General features: G+C 37.7%; 1 protein-coding gene across 3 annotated transcripts in view; it reads left to right on the forward strand.

Moving 5' to 3' along the window:
- HIVEP2 (HIVEP zinc finger 2) overlaps positions 1-16060 on the forward strand; it is a 225863-nt gene that overhangs the window by 19555 nt on the left and 190248 nt on the right. The window lies entirely within an intron of this gene.

The raw sequence follows: 16060 nt of genomic DNA on the forward strand, positions 1-16060 counted from the left end.
TTCCAGATATGATTTTCTCTCTTTTGTTTTGTTATTTACTTGCAAATGATTGTAAAGGTACTGGAGATGGGGAGACAGCTAACTAGAATGTATGTGTGTATATGTATTTAGATAGATAGATAGACAGATAGATTTATTAATGGTTGAGCTAGCAGTCATCTGACGCTGGAGCAGTATTTGATCTAAAACTGAATTTTACCAAATTTCACAGGGAAGCACCTCTAGGGATTGTCAGGAAGACAAAACAAGTCACTAGATGTGTGTTTTTATATAGCTTCATGAATGCTTTGGTCCATGGATGTGCACATCACATGCCTCTACATATCTGGCGAACAACAGACACAGCTACTGATAACTGTATCACCCTCACAAGGGCTACCTGCTTGGCTCACAATACCTAATGCAAGTTACACAATGTCTCCTCTAAGTTTCTGGTTTAGCTTAAACAACAGCAATAATGTGAACCATTACTGCAAACACAATGTGCTCTCTGTTGCACGAATGCATACATGCATCCCTTATCTTCTGTTGACCTCTATTACGGTCAAAACTTTGGAAAATTTAAATAAAGATTGTCAATAAAAAAAACTAGAGGACACTGCACCTAGACCACTCCATTGAGATGTAGGCTTAGGATCTTTCAGTCCTATGACGTTAGTGGTAAAGACTAGGAGTGGCACTTGGCTAACCTGATTCAAAATTGTTTGACACCTTACAATTTGGGGTGGAGGAGCAGGGCACTCCGGGCACCATTAGCACTACAACAATCTGTAGTAGTTATGGTGCTAGCAGTGTTTCTTTAAAAGAGACATGCCTTCTATAGATAGTGAATTAACCCCTTAAGGACCGTGGACGTGTGAGGTACGCCCGACAAAAAACTGGCCTTAGTGACCACGGACGTACCTCATATGTCAGCTGTAAATTTGAGCGCTGGAAGCGATCGTGATCGCTTCCAGCCACTTTAAGGGTATTACACAATACCGAGGCATTGTGGAATACCTCCCCACACTGCCGGGCACCCGATGACTGCTCTCCCCTTCAGGCAGGCTTACGATGCTCTGCCTGTACTGAGTGCCTCGAGGGGTCGAGGCACTCAGTTAAAATAAAATTTTAATTTAAAAAAATATATAAAAGTTTAGAAACTATTTAGCACGGGTGTTTTTGGCGGTTTTAGATGCGTAACAGATTTTGGCGGTCAAAATTAGAGAAGTGTGTTTTTTAAAAAAAATTCATCCTATTTTATAATTTTTGTTATAGTAAATTATATAATATGATGAAATTAATGATATCTTTAGAAAGACCATTCAATGGCGAGAAAAACTGTATATGATATGTGTGGGTACAGTAAATGAGTAAGAGGAAAATTACAGCTAAACACAAACTCTGCAGAAATGTAAAAAGAGCCCTGGTCCTTAAAGGTAAAAAAAAATTGTAAAACGGTCTGGTCACTAAAGGGTTAAACATCTGTGGGTGCCTGGAGTGCCCCTTTAAGTAATCATAGGGGTTTGTGGCTACGACTGGTAAACGCACAGGTGCGTGAGGTCAGTTGTTGGTTTTAATTAATGGATGGAAGCTTTGAAAAATAAAATGCCAACTAGCTTTGTAAAATATATCTCATGTACATATTGCATTTGAATTAAGCATTGCCAGAATAAAACGCTATGTTAACCGCAGCGTCATTCTTTCTCCTTATATGGCACAGGCTATCGTGTGCAATTTAGATTTGTGAAAGCAAAACCAACAAATTCTGGCAGACCTATTCATAGGAAAATTGAACACTGGCGTCCGCTGCAAAGCACAGCGTATTTCACAGTTAATATCTACGTGTGGAATGTATTCTATTAAAACCGTACTGCCAAAAAACAATAGTCGGGCCTAGCTTGAAATGTCACATTTCAAACTTAAGTAGATTTACTAAGGTACAGTTGTTTGATATACTTGAATCTAACTTTTTTTTTTTTTGGCGATATTCTTCGGACAGATTTAGCTTAAAGGAACTGTCAATACTAAAGAAATTTGTAATGGAAACATCAAACATCAGTTTTTATCATTCATTTTACATTTACATGTATATGATGTTGCTGAGAGATATACTATTAAAAGTCATCCACCTGCTCTTGTCTCTGACCATGACATGTAAACCTGAAAAAAAAATTTCACTGACATGGACAGTGTCTCCTGAGGCAAGTCATAAATTCATCAACCTGGGAAATAGGATGCACTGAGAGATTATTTATTTATTTTATTTTACTCCTGATGTATTGGAAAGGTGGTTAAAGGGACACTCCCGACCCCTAAAGCACTTTAGTTTGCAGCAAAGCTTTGTGTGAAGAGTGTGTCCTCTTTTTTTTTTTCATTTTACAAAAAGTGCAGATTTCAGTAGAAATGGGCACTTTTATAAATTAACCTGGTTACAATCCTCAAGCTGTCAGTCAGATGACCAGTCCTGTTACTTCCTGGTTTGGTTAGCTCAGTGGAGCTAAACTCAAAAGTCAGCAATTGCTCAGAGCACCTGTCTTGTAAAGACTTTTCATTGAGCTGCATGTGATTGGGCAGCCACAGGAAGCCTAGGCTGCGTAATATGGGGAGGACTTGCAAAGGCTGCAGACAAGACATCTACAGCTTTTGCAAACTGTTTTTATATTTACCCCAATGAAAAAAATGGTAATTAAATGCATGCATGTTTTCATTTTGGGTATATATACTAAACAGGTTTTTGTTTTTTGTTTTGTATTTGGACAGTGGAGTGCCCCTTTAAAACATGTACTTAAACATTCATGCAGGTCTCCTTGCAAAGCAGGTTCTTTAATGAACCTCCCGTCTCTTGGAAGGGATAGAAGTTACATCCACTAGTAACATTTCTGTGTCAAATTCGTCATAGAATCTTGAAAGTTAGACTGTAAAAGGATGACAACAAGTATGAGGTAACAAACAGAAAATCCATCACTGCTAAATTAGTCCAGCTTCCTATGATCCATTGATTGTCTAATGGATTGATTATCCATTGACTGGAGGTTAGAAGAAGAGGTCAACCGGAGCTATCATCTCTTAAATAAAAGCAGATGTTTGGATTCTACTTTAGCTATCTCTAATTTTTTAATCACTCTCTATGAATGACCTAAAAACTTAAAGCTAAAGTGGAAACCAAACTTTTTCTTTACCTGTGTGGAGGAGACCCAAAGCAGTTCTGGTATTTTGGGTAGGGTGTATTAGTGCGAGTGTCACTATGGATTTTTCTCTCCCACATACACGTCCGGTTGCTGGGTGTCCAGTAATGACAGACTGCAATGCAGGCTTTCACCCCAGCAGTTGCATAACCCATTTAGCCTCTGTGTCTGTAGTACCGCCTCATACATCTTACTGCTTTACATCACTGTCGCAAGACAAGAGAAGGCTTTATAGCACCTGCACTTTGTTAATAAAGTACATGTATGTGGGCATGAAAGAATGCTGTGTTTTTTTCATACAGGCACCCTCTCCACAAACCTAGGCAAGGAAATCTGGCTATAATAAATGACAAAAAAATGAGGAGTTAGTAAGTATACAGCCTCCCTGCAGGCGCTTTACCCTGGCATCGTACGATTAAATGCCACTAAACACCAGGCAGTTGCTTCTCATGTCCTTAGATCATCTGAAGCTCTTCTGTATGGTGGAATTGAAATGTATTGTGCTTAAAGGAACACTATAATGTTAGCAATACAAAACTGTATTCCTAACACCATAATGTACACAGCGCCTGTGCCTGCACTGGCAAATAAAATATGAAACATTATATTTTTCACTTACCTGATTCCTGGATCGGGCTCCGCTGACGTCATTATATAGTGGTTATTATACATTTATTTTAGAAGAAAGGGTACCGTGATAATGCCTTGTAAATATGTCCCACCTCCGATACAATAGCTCCCACAATAAAAGATAGATTTGAAAATCTAGTCTCACTGACCTATCAGAACAAATGTTAGAGGGCAATGTTAACGAACTCTAACATTGCATGGAGTCCATAAAGACTCGCCGAGCATCTTGGGAGATCTAACCCACAATCAGCAGCAGCAGCAGTGCCAGGGTTAGCCATCACTGCTATAGGGCATCATAATCATCAATATTAATCTTTTCTTCAATAAACAGACCTTTGGCTCACATCCTGGAGCAATGAGTAGTTGCATTTTATGTACTTTAATTATAAGCTAATCAAGGTGTACTTTATTACCGAAATGGTTCATTAAAACAGAGTAGCACATGATTCAGGAAGCTAGACTCATTACAGAGCCTATGCATAGCCATTTCCATTCACTATAAACTAATGCCAGATGTCAGAGAACTGTGCATTAAATCAGAAGAAAACCTATACATCTCCATTATTTGTTTACTACCACAGGCAGAGTCATTCCAGAACATGCTGTCTTGCAATGAAGCTGTTGGAAGATAAGGAGAGTAGAACATCTTGACATATTGAGAAGGGTCTGATTAGTAAATGATTGTCATATTATAAAGAAAAAGTGCTCTGTGCAAAGTGTAAGGTGCTTAATAATAAATATACAAAAGTAGTTCAACACACATGTAAAATATCCCAAGTTTACACAAATAGATATGCCAAGAAGAGTGAACCTGGTGGAGTACACCACCAAAGAAAATCTCACTCAGTGGAGCGCTAATGAAGTATGCTTACCCTACTAAATACTAAGGGGGTCAAATGACAGTATTCTCCCACTCGTAGGGATATATAAAGACAATACTTTCTAAAACAGAAAAATGAAACACATAATGGTGTAGTATGTCACTGTGAGGAGAGTCCACTTCACAGCTTTCTGGGACTGGTATCACTTATTTCAGTTTTATATTTATTTTTGTATATTACAATAAAGTGTTATTTTAATCAAATACCAACCCAGTGGATCCTCAACTGTTTCCTGTTCCAGTTAAGGCTCTATACCATGTGAGTTTGATCTATATCTCCTGCATATCACATTTTGGTTTCATTGTCATACTACACCATTATGTGTTTAATTTTTCTATTTTAGAAAATATTGTCTTTATATATACTTGTATATGTTTGTATAGCGATAAATGGCTTCTGTAGGAGTAATTGATTCTAGTAACATTGATGATAAAGATGAGACTGTGTATTAGGCCAATTTGAAGAACCAGATGTTGACTAATTGACTTTCAAACTTTTGTTTATTTAGTAGCAGAAAAGGTAAACAAAATCCTCTGTATATAAAGATTAAATAGTGTCTATACAATTTTCTAGTATCATAACTGAAAAACATAGAAGTATCTTGAATTTTACATGTTTGTTTGTTTGTCAAAGCCAGGTATTGAATATCCTAACAATGTGTGAGGGCACGGAAACTAGTGATAGTGTAACATTATCTTGCATAGTTTTAAAATGTTCTAATCTGTAATAACAAGACTCACCTGTGTGATTCATGCTTTCAGTTCCAGTGGATGCTACACTCCCTTTAAAATGTTTTTAGTTATTACCTTGTTTTTTAACACCTTCATTTCTATTTTAATATTCTACGACATTAAAATATGTTAAACTAATCCCACAATGTCAACCAAAGTAAATTGACAATAGAGCTATAGAATGCAGACCAAATACCAGAAGTGGAAAAATTATTTTACTTGGCTAATTTGAATTTCCAGACTGTTTTTTGGGCATAGATTATGTGCTGTGGCTGTGAATACATCTTTGCATTGTATTGCATTGAATACACCTTTGTAAGGGTCTAAAATGTAAATAATAAGCAGTTGTAGAACTGCAGTAGCCATGCTGCTTTTACAACAGTTGTGTGTCTATTGGAAAAAACAAACAAACTGTAATTTGCTTGTTGTCTTTGTTTAAAATGTTGGGGCCTAGTTAATGCTATATCTAGGGGCAATATCACGTTTAACCCCTTAAGGACCAAACTTCTGGAATAAAAGGGAATCATGACATGTCACAAATGTCATGTGTCCTTAAGGGGTTAAATAGCCTGGCTGGGATTATAGATTGTTTTGTCTTGAAGTATATTGGGTAAATATTGAGTCTGTTTTGAATCTTCCTCTCATTGTTTTAGTATAGCATACATTAATGCATGTGATGTGAAAAATGGATTAACAGGTGTATAACGCATGTTAGTATAGTCCATATATGATACCAAGTAGTGATAGTAAAACATAGCAAAGTTATTCATTACCTGATACAGCTTGAAGAATGTTCTGTACCATTATTTATATACTTATTGACCTATTTTTATGTAAGGCTTTTCATAGTGACCCAGTTTATATGCATTCTTCAACTCTAGCTCAATGGCTCATTTTCAGTAGCTAGGTAATATAATATACAATTAGTACAGTAAAATCTGAATTAGACCCAGAGCAAAATGGGTCTTTATTGCACAGAAAAGGAGATAAGTCTGTAAACTGCTTATTTGACAATATCAAAATTAGCAATACTTAAAGGGAAACTATAATGCCAGGAAAACAAACTCCTTTTCCTGGCACTATAGCTTCCCCCTCTGTCAGTGCTCCCCCCCCCCCCCCCCCCCCCCTGGTGGTGCAGAAAGGCTTAATAACACCTTCTGTCACTTACCTGGGTCCAACGCCGATGTTCCTCTGCGCTGGCTCAGCTCCACCCAGGCTCTGTCCAATGGCCACTCTCGACATAAGATTTCACTCTAGGGAAGTATTATTCAATCCTTTCCTATGGGGATTCCGGTGACGCTGGAAGTCCTCATGCATAGCCTATCCACCTGGAAGTCCCTCTAGTGGTTGTCTGGTAGATTATTGCAGTTTATAAAATATTAATAAAAATGAAATGCTCGAGGTTAAGGGTGATGAGCTGAAGTGGTCTGGGTGCTTACAGAGTCCCTTTAAGCAGTAATACAAATAACTGCACCTTGTGTCTTAAAACAAAATAATAAACCACTTTCTGATTCCCGACACTCATGCAGTTCCAAACTAGTAACCCACATTCAAAACTATTTCCCTTTAGCATGGGATTCCTGTGTAACTCTTCAGTCAATGTAGAGCAACAATGATGTGGTCATGATTTTTCTCCTTAGCTTTTTTTTTTTCTTCTGGAGTAGTTAGAGTGCTTTACCGGGAGATTTCAATGCGGTAAAGTATGTGGGCAACTCTGGAGAGAGTGTTATATATTGTCCATCTTTGTGACACCACCGTTGATGTCTCTGCACACAAACTAAAACATCTTTGTTGGGAGGAACTAATGAAGAGTGTCATGTGATGTATCTCTTGATCATCTAGATAGCCACCTAGGAATCCAGTGCAGAGAAGGAACGGATGTGGGTGGAAGTTGCTGCTTTTCTACTGATGTCTATTTAATACTGGAAAAAAAGTGTTTTTCTTTGTATCGAAAGCAGCTTTTTAGTTTTTCCTTAAATAAGTCTATATTACCATGTAAGCAGAAACTAATATTGCTGTTTCTGTTTAAGAAACCATGGTGTAGAGTACATGCCATGAACATTTAGAAAATTACTCTTGTTTATCTGTGCCTCTGCATGTTGAATTTAAACTGAAACAATGACTAAGAGTTTAGTGCAGATTGATAGATTTAATTTGAGGGTGTTCACATCCATAAACCATGTACTTTGTGGGAATAAAAAAGTCCTTTCCGCCCACAGTCCCTGTAATGTACATTAGAGTTAATAAAAGGTCTACATGCGAATCCAGGTGTGGTATTTGAATCTGAAGCTTGTTACTATTGTCTCGCTTTTGTTCAAATACCTCTAGTGCTTCAGTTAGATGTGGTACAATAGTCCTAACGCTATAGTGTTCCTGCCTCTACTGGTAAGCAGGTCACCTTCCCGCAGGTGGGGAAAAATGCCAAAATTAAATATTTACTCTTTGTTCCACCACTGGGGTTCTTTTGGCACTGCTCTGCTCCCCTTCCCCGGCAACGTCCAAGCCACTAGAGGAGGCGATAACCCTGCATTATATTTTGGCGTTCCTCAAAAACTGCAATGTTTTACATTACAAGGTTAAGGGGACAGGGACACTGCACCCAGACCACTTCATTGAGATGAAGTGGTCTTGATGAATATAGTGTTCCTTTAAAAATTGTGTAAGACTTCTGATTGTCTTGGTTCCTGCTTCCCAGTCACATCCTGATGAATCACTACAAGAATAACTGTAATTTTATAGTAAAGAAATTGGTAAAACCATCTCTTTTTTTACCAATCCTTTCTGAAAGGCTTCCATCAAACCAAGAGAGAAAATAATACATCCAATACTCATGTATGCAAGATTGACAGTGAAACAATGATTTGTTTCCAAATGAAATAGTTGCTTTGCTGTATCTGTGTTCCTCCGCCAAAAGTTACACTACTTATGTTACTATAACTCAAGAGTGCTCTAAATGTATCCACATTTTCTTCTATACATTATCATTGAAAGAAATTAGATTCTGCATTTGGACAGACAGAACTAACTCTAATCTGTAGGTACTTTCCTTCATATATTATAGCTGATCCTTAACCCCTTAAGGACCAAACTTCTGGAATAAAAGGGAATCATGACATGTCACACATGTCTTGTGTCCTTAAGGGGTTAAAGGGACCCTATTGTCACCAGAACAACTTCAGCTCATTGTATTTATTCTTTTAAGTATAGTCAGTCCATGCAGGTGTTTTGTTGTAAACACTGTCTTTTCTGAGAAAGGCAGTATTTACATTAACGCCTAGGACCCCCTCAAGTGGCCAATGGACAAAGCTTTTAATAGAGGGTTCTATTTATAGTCACTCTGGCCTGGGATGTGGTGGTGTAGGATTTACTATTTGTGTCTCTTTTCCATCCACAATTCTTTACCCCAGGTTCCTTGTCTGTCTTTTGAGTTATCTTTATCACTACAGCTACATTACCTCCCCCTTTGGTTCTAAGTATGGGCTGTGGTTTACCATCCAGGATGAAGGACAATGGGCAGAGCTATTCCTTGACCATTGTCATCTACCACCACTGCACAATGATGTTTCTTCTGCTTAGTAGAGTTGGTGATGGGTGCAGTTTTTAGTTTGGTGTCTGTTTTCATAAAAATGCTTCCTATTACTTAGAGGAAGTATATGAGGGATTTGTGGTCAAACGCGGTTGTGTTGTGAGGGCGGATACTTAACGTAGCAATTGCACAAGAAATATTTGTTTTTTTGCCTTTGGAGGTGACACAAAAATATGTTCCTCTCACAAAAATGAACACTTGAGTTGGTCTAGAGTAAAGCTGGAAAATGCTGGGTGGTGGTGCTTCAAACTGAGACCTTTACTCACACAATAAATAAATCTGGCACTCTTGTAAACTATGCGATGTGAAGGAAATCATAGTGATGCATGTTTCAGGATCTTACATAGTTTCATCTCTAAAACAGTTTAGTAAAAAGTAACCTTTTTTCTCCCGCTGCAGTCACAGTAATATTTCCTTTACGTCTATGAATGCGCTGACTCATAGAGTGTTTGCGATCTCTCCATATCTAGAAAATGCAAACATACCAATGATACAAGTAATGCCTATAGTTTGTATTCCAATACCAATCCTTCAAACTATAGATTTTAATTGATAAACTATATTTGCAGTCAACATAACAAAAGCAACCATCTGTAAATATATATATGTATATTACTCCATATTCATTAGATGTAGCTTTATCTATAGGCCTTTTGCTGATGTATACATTGAAATGAATTACAACTTAATATCACAACTGAAGAGCTAAAGATGTAAAATTGGTTACTGTTTTAAGGGTGTCACTACACTGTAGATCAGGGGTAGGCAACCTTTTAGCAGCACTGTGCCGATATAGGATTGTGATGTCCCGTAGCGTGCCGATCCTATTTTTTTAAATCGAGGTGTGTATGCTGCCGTATTCTGCTTGTTATTTTTACTGTTATTGCTTTGTATCGTTGTATTTGTGCGTATATGAGCTATTATATTGTATATGTTCATTAGTAGTCTATGGTATCGTGTATGATACATATGAATGTGGGCTGTGTATGAGGGCTGCTTGTGGAATTGTGTGTGGATGGATATGTCACATTGTGTGTTTAGTAGTGTTTGGGGGCTGTTTGGGGTATTGCACATGAGAGGCTGCATGTGGGGTTGTGTGATTGCTAGTGGTGTTGCGTTTGTGGGGATTGTGTGGTGTGTGTGTGTGTGGGGGGGGGGCTGTTCATATTATTTGTATGAGGGGAGGCTTATTCTACAGGTCTGTGTATATCTAGCAGTGTGGGTGGGTTCCAGTGGGGCCAGGCTGGCCAGCTACAGGTCAATGACAGGAGCTGCGATAGCTGTCGAGGGCTGCTCTACTACAGTGTGGATTCCCATTCACAAGTGCTGGGAGGAAGTGATCTGAGATCACTTCCTCTATGTGCTGCAATGCATAAATTGAGGATTGTCCTTCACCCCCTCTTCATATTAGCAGATATCTGAAGTTTTACTGGGACTCCTGATAGGCCAGAGTGCGTTTGGCTCTAGCAGCCTTGAGTGCCGTGCAAAGACACCTCGAGTGCCGTGCATGGCACTAGTGCCGTAGGTTGCCTACCCCTGCTGTAGATAAAAATAACAGTCAATCCCATGTCAGTGTCAAAGCAGATGCATTGTTAAAATGTAAACTAAATGGCTTCTCTGGAATGTGGGCTTGAACTTGGTCAACAATGGTAGCAACATTGCAGGAATGTCAAACTACTTTTTTTTATTTTTTATGGAGGACTGAATTTTAAATTGAAGTACCAATTTAGGGCTGCATACATACTTACATACATACCACAAACAGGAAACAAATGGGCACAAACAAGGACTTCATATAATATGTTAAATATAATGTATTACTGTACCTTACAATGACAAGATGTGAAAACTGTCATTCTATGTGTGTATGTTGTTGCTGTGTGTGCATAATATAAGTATGTTTATATATTAGTGTCCCTGCGTGTTTATTGGGGTGGTTTTGCGTGTTTGTTGGAAATGTCAGTACACATGTATATTGGTGTTCCTGTATTTGTGTGTGCACTGTCAATGATGTATATCAGTCTTCCTTTGTGTGCAGCGGAAGGTAGATTATAAATCTCTGCAACAATAATTAACCGATTGAAGGTAGACAAAGACAGCACTATAACTTATGAAACATAAGTAGTTAGGATAAGTGTAACATCTCTTCAAGAGCAACTTGTTAATTACATTTTAATCTTACTATTTTGAACTGGCTTTCATGACATATAATAACATATATAAGATCCCTTGTAAAAAGTTTGAGTGGTTAAACATTAGTTTCTTTAAATATTAGAATCTAGCAGTATTCGGCTAGCCTAGTGTTGATAAGAACTTTATGGACAAATAGAGGGTACACCAACAGTTAGACGGATGAGAAGCAAGTAAAACATTGAAGGATCAAGGTGTAAGATTTTTACTGAGAATGAGATGGGTTAGACTGAGGGAGGGTGTCAAGAAAGGCATGGTGAACTGGTACTTGTTTTGAGAAGTCTGTTAATAAAACATTGAGGGGATGTCTGTGTAGATGCAGGAAAGGAGGTTACAATTACAATTATGTATATAGCGCCAGCATATTATGCAGAGCTTTACATTGAGGAGCAAGATGGACATTTAACACAAAACATGTAAGACATAAGGGAACTCTATGTAAAGTGCCCTGCCTTATGAGCTGATGGGTCCTAAAAGGAGTACTGAGCAGTTTTAGGTTGATGGGCCAAGGGGTAATTGCTTGTGGGTTTTTTGTTTTTTTTATACTAACTATGTACTTAAGCAGAAAAAACACTCTTAAGAAAACTGTTCAAAATTACAAGCGGCCCCATGTAGCGAACACAGTTTATTGTAAAGGAGTGATTACAGGTCTAGGAGATCCTAGTTAGGATTGGTAGGTTAGTGTAGGGGGTGGGTACATATGTATATATAAGCAGAATTATAAGTGTCGAGTTAATTTTAAACACTTACCAGCCTGGGTTTGTCCCTCCCACCCATCTGTAGTAGGCTGGATGTGGTCTGTTCTTTGTCCCTGTTTGGTCAAAGTGGCAGGGCTGGTGAGATGAAGGTTAATGGGGGGATAAGGTATTTTACTAAGGAAATGAGCAGGGGTAGTTAAGACATTTGGTTAAATAAATTTGGTCATACAGTTGGTATTGTGTTGGGAGGTTTTGAGTCTGTCGGTGGTTCAGGACCTCAGGGGTGTAGGGGTATTTGGGTATATCCCTACCACATTTCTGTTACGTTAATATATTTGCACTTTATGTTTATTTATGTGTTATATTCATATATGCTATTTATGGATTTGGATCATTGCCTTGGATTGTCATGTGGGTCATGTTCAAATACAATATGACTGGGGGTGGGGTGCAATGACCTTAGTTATGTTAAGTTATATATAAACTTCTATATATATATTTAAGCTGTGGACAATATTTCCCATACACTGGTAGTGTTAGTGACTTTTTTGGGGAGGTGGGGGAGATTATAATTAAAGGAGCACTATAGGGTCAGGAACATAAACATGTATTCCTGACCCTATAAGGTTAAAACCACCATCTAGCCACCCTGTCCCCCTCATGCCTCCCTAAAAATAATACAATCTTACTTGTATCCAAGCCTGAAGCTGTAACTCTGCATGCTGTTTGCCTCAGAAAAACAAACTGCTGACATCATCAGAAGTGGTGGCCAGATCCAATCACAATTCTTCCCCATAGGATTGGCTGAGACTGACAAAGAGGCAGATCAGGGGCAGAGCCAGCATGATTCAAACACAGCCCTGGCCAATTAGCATCAGTTCAGTGTCTGCATTCAGAGTGAGGAGACACTGAATGTTTGGATGCATTTTAGGCAGCCATGACCCAGGAAGGATCTCTAACAGCCATCTGAGGAGTGACCAGTGAAATTATCACTAGGCTGTAATGTAAACACGGCATTTTCTCTGAAAAGACAGTGTTTACAGCAAAAAGCCTGAAGGTAATGATTCTACTCACCAGAACAAATCCAATAAGCTTTAGTTGTTCTGGTGACTATAGTGTCCCTTTAAGAGGTTTCCGATCGACCCGCCCTTATGGCGACAATGAACCTGTCATGTGACTTATTTTGTTTGCTTATTTCAATGTATAGGTGCAGTTTAGTTACCGTACATACCATGGGGTAATGTTTGTTATGTTGTATATGAAAGAACAAGTCTTGCAAGGTGCAGAACTTTGCGTGTCTAAAGAGATTGAAAGGAAGGTATTTACTGGGTTTCCAAACACTCACTTTCTGTACTAACAATAAGTGAACCAGTACCCGTCATGCACAAATTAGAAAAGCTTAGTCACTGGCGACTGCTGTGTACACTGGCGCAATGACAATGAACTGCTGGCGTAATGCCAGAACACCTGAAGTCAGGTGACTGAGGCATTATTAACCTTTTTGCTACTTAATGAGAATACAAGAAATAGGAAACAATATGTTTCTTATCAGTGTCAACATTTAATGTCAAAACAGGAAATAAATGAAAGGATAGGAAAATTGTAAATAATGATATATCACAATATTTTAACTACTAAAATATGCACAAAGTGGAAATCTGTAATTTGTTAACCATGTTCTGCTAGTGGTTAGTTTTAGCGGTAAAGTAAACCTCAGTTAAGAGCCTTGGGTAGCAGCTCCAAATTAGCCATCCATAATATTGATGTATATTTTTACACACCTAACAAGCAATTAGTACTCCAGGATGCTAATCATCATGGGATGATCACAGTTATTTAAGATTCCAGAACAAAACAGTATTATCACACATTCTTGTTTTTCAAAGAGACCCATGTTCAGCAAAAGACTTGTGCCATAGCTCAAAGATGACCCAAATTAAACTAGCATTGTACTACTGGCTCACAAATAGGAAAAGCACAACTCCCCAGTCACAGCAATAAATCCTATTAAGCGGAAACCCTGCTTCCTTGTTCTGTCAGGGAATACCTAAAACCAAAAGCACAACTTCCTCCTTAAGTCGTTGGACCCTGCACGGCAAAGGAACTATATTGTTTAAGAGAAGGGGATTCTGTTTACTAAAAAATCAGCTGTTTCCCTCATTGGGAACTCCTTGTTCACACAAGGTAAAAAACACACAAAGAAGCGGAAAAAATTGTACAGTGTCAAAAGGTCTGTTTCAAAATGTATTCCTGGGTTCTGGAATCCATAAGGTGGCATACTGTTAAATGTGTTTTGCAATGAAAAAACAATTGTGACTTTGTGAATTGTGAGTTTCTTCATAAACAGTGAATACGGGTGAATTGAGATCATATTTGAGAAATGTAAGCTACATTTGTAATTTGCAAATATGGCTGAGTTTGATAATTTTCCATATCAAATATGTTGCGCTTATTTTGATTTTTTTTTTTTTACAAATGTGACCACTTACCTTCCCACAGTTCACATTTATTGTATAAATATTAAATCCGGTAAGTGCACCTACATCCTAATATGGTATAGTACTGCACTAAATACCTGACAGAAAAGTCTATTTAAATAAACATAATAATATGAATGTTACTCCTGAATTTGCAATGCCCATTAAACCCTTTCTTGATTAAGGCTTCTTCTTGTGCAGCTTTATCAGTCAGTGATCCTATCGCTCAAAATACAATCTTCAAACTTTATAAAGCAAGCACACACAGAGGAGCCTCTAATCATGAAATACCCTTTATTATAATAATTGTATTATTATTATTAAACAATATGTAAAAGTATATATTGTACTCACAAACAATAGTGCTGGAGAAAGCTCTTCAAGTCCTTACAAAGCTTTATAGAAGCATCTACTTACTGCATAGAGGTTGTATTGAGATTTAAATTCACCCGTATTCTTCACTGTGTCTGCTATTCCTGGTTCTGCCTCCAGCAAAACAACTCATTTCAACGCATTTCGCAAGATTAACGTAGTTCATCGGAACATAGGTTTCAAGACATCACTCTTCATTGAAACCCATGTTCTGATGAAGTAAGACGTCAGTCTTACAAAACGTGTAAATAACCATAAATGGTTATGTTGTAGGAAGTAAAGCTGGGTACAAGGAGTGAGGAATACCGGTTAATTTGAATATCAAAACAACCTCTAACGCTTCAATACTGCTTTGCAAGGACTTGATAAGTGCCTTGTCTAGGACTGTTGTGTGTGAGAGCATTATATACTTTTACATCTAGTTTTATTATAATAAATTGTATTTAATGATTGGAGTTTTGATTGTGTGTGTTTATATTGTGAGGATTCCTACAGTTCACTGTGAAAATAATCACATTTTTTTGCATTATTTGTTTTGTTTCAGCAAATATTATATATTTTTATTTCATGCAATTCAGCGACTAAACCTGTTGTTGCATGTATAGTATTATTATTACCAGATGCAGTAGCAATAGCAAAACATGTTGTTTTGGTGGTACAAAAGAATATGCTTACTATATAGCACACTAGAGAAACACCCCCCCCCAAAAAGTGTACCTCACACACACTATACAAAATACGTGCAAAAACATGTATATGACCCCAAGGGTAGTATACACTGGTAGAGGGTGGTACAGAACAATACAACCTGGATATGGCTGATAGTGAACGTAGAATCTACAAAATGACAAAATACAGAATATGGTGAAGTAAATAAGGATAAAATAAGTGGCGCACGTGGTAGAGAACTTACAAAAGAGAAGTAGTGATCATGCCTGTCACCCTGTCAGGGGTACTGTCCAAACCAGAGACCAGGTTTATTTAATAGGAACTGGATAGCAGTGGAAGCAGATGATTATCCCACAGTATGTAGAAAAGGAAACTTCCAAGCTCGTTCGTTTATACGATAATGTAACTGTAATGTTGTTTTGGTCATAATTACATTATCTGCCCACAGGTGACGAAAGAAAATATATTACATTGTTTACATTCATTTGAAGAGTGTGCTAAACAAAACTATGACAATCAAGTTCATATTCAAGAATAAAAAGTCATAAATATGTAACCAATTTTGCGTAAAACCTAAGGTACACTTTAATAAATAATATATCAGTAGGTGCGGATGCAAAAATAAAACCAATGCAAATGTGTTTAGTATTATATATAGC

The sequence above is a fragment of the Pelobates fuscus genome, chromosome 2, assembly GCF_036172605.1.
Source record: "Pelobates fuscus isolate aPelFus1 chromosome 2, aPelFus1.pri, whole genome shotgun sequence".
Taxonomy (NCBI): Eukaryota; Metazoa; Chordata; class Amphibia; order Anura; family Pelobatidae; genus Pelobates; species Pelobates fuscus.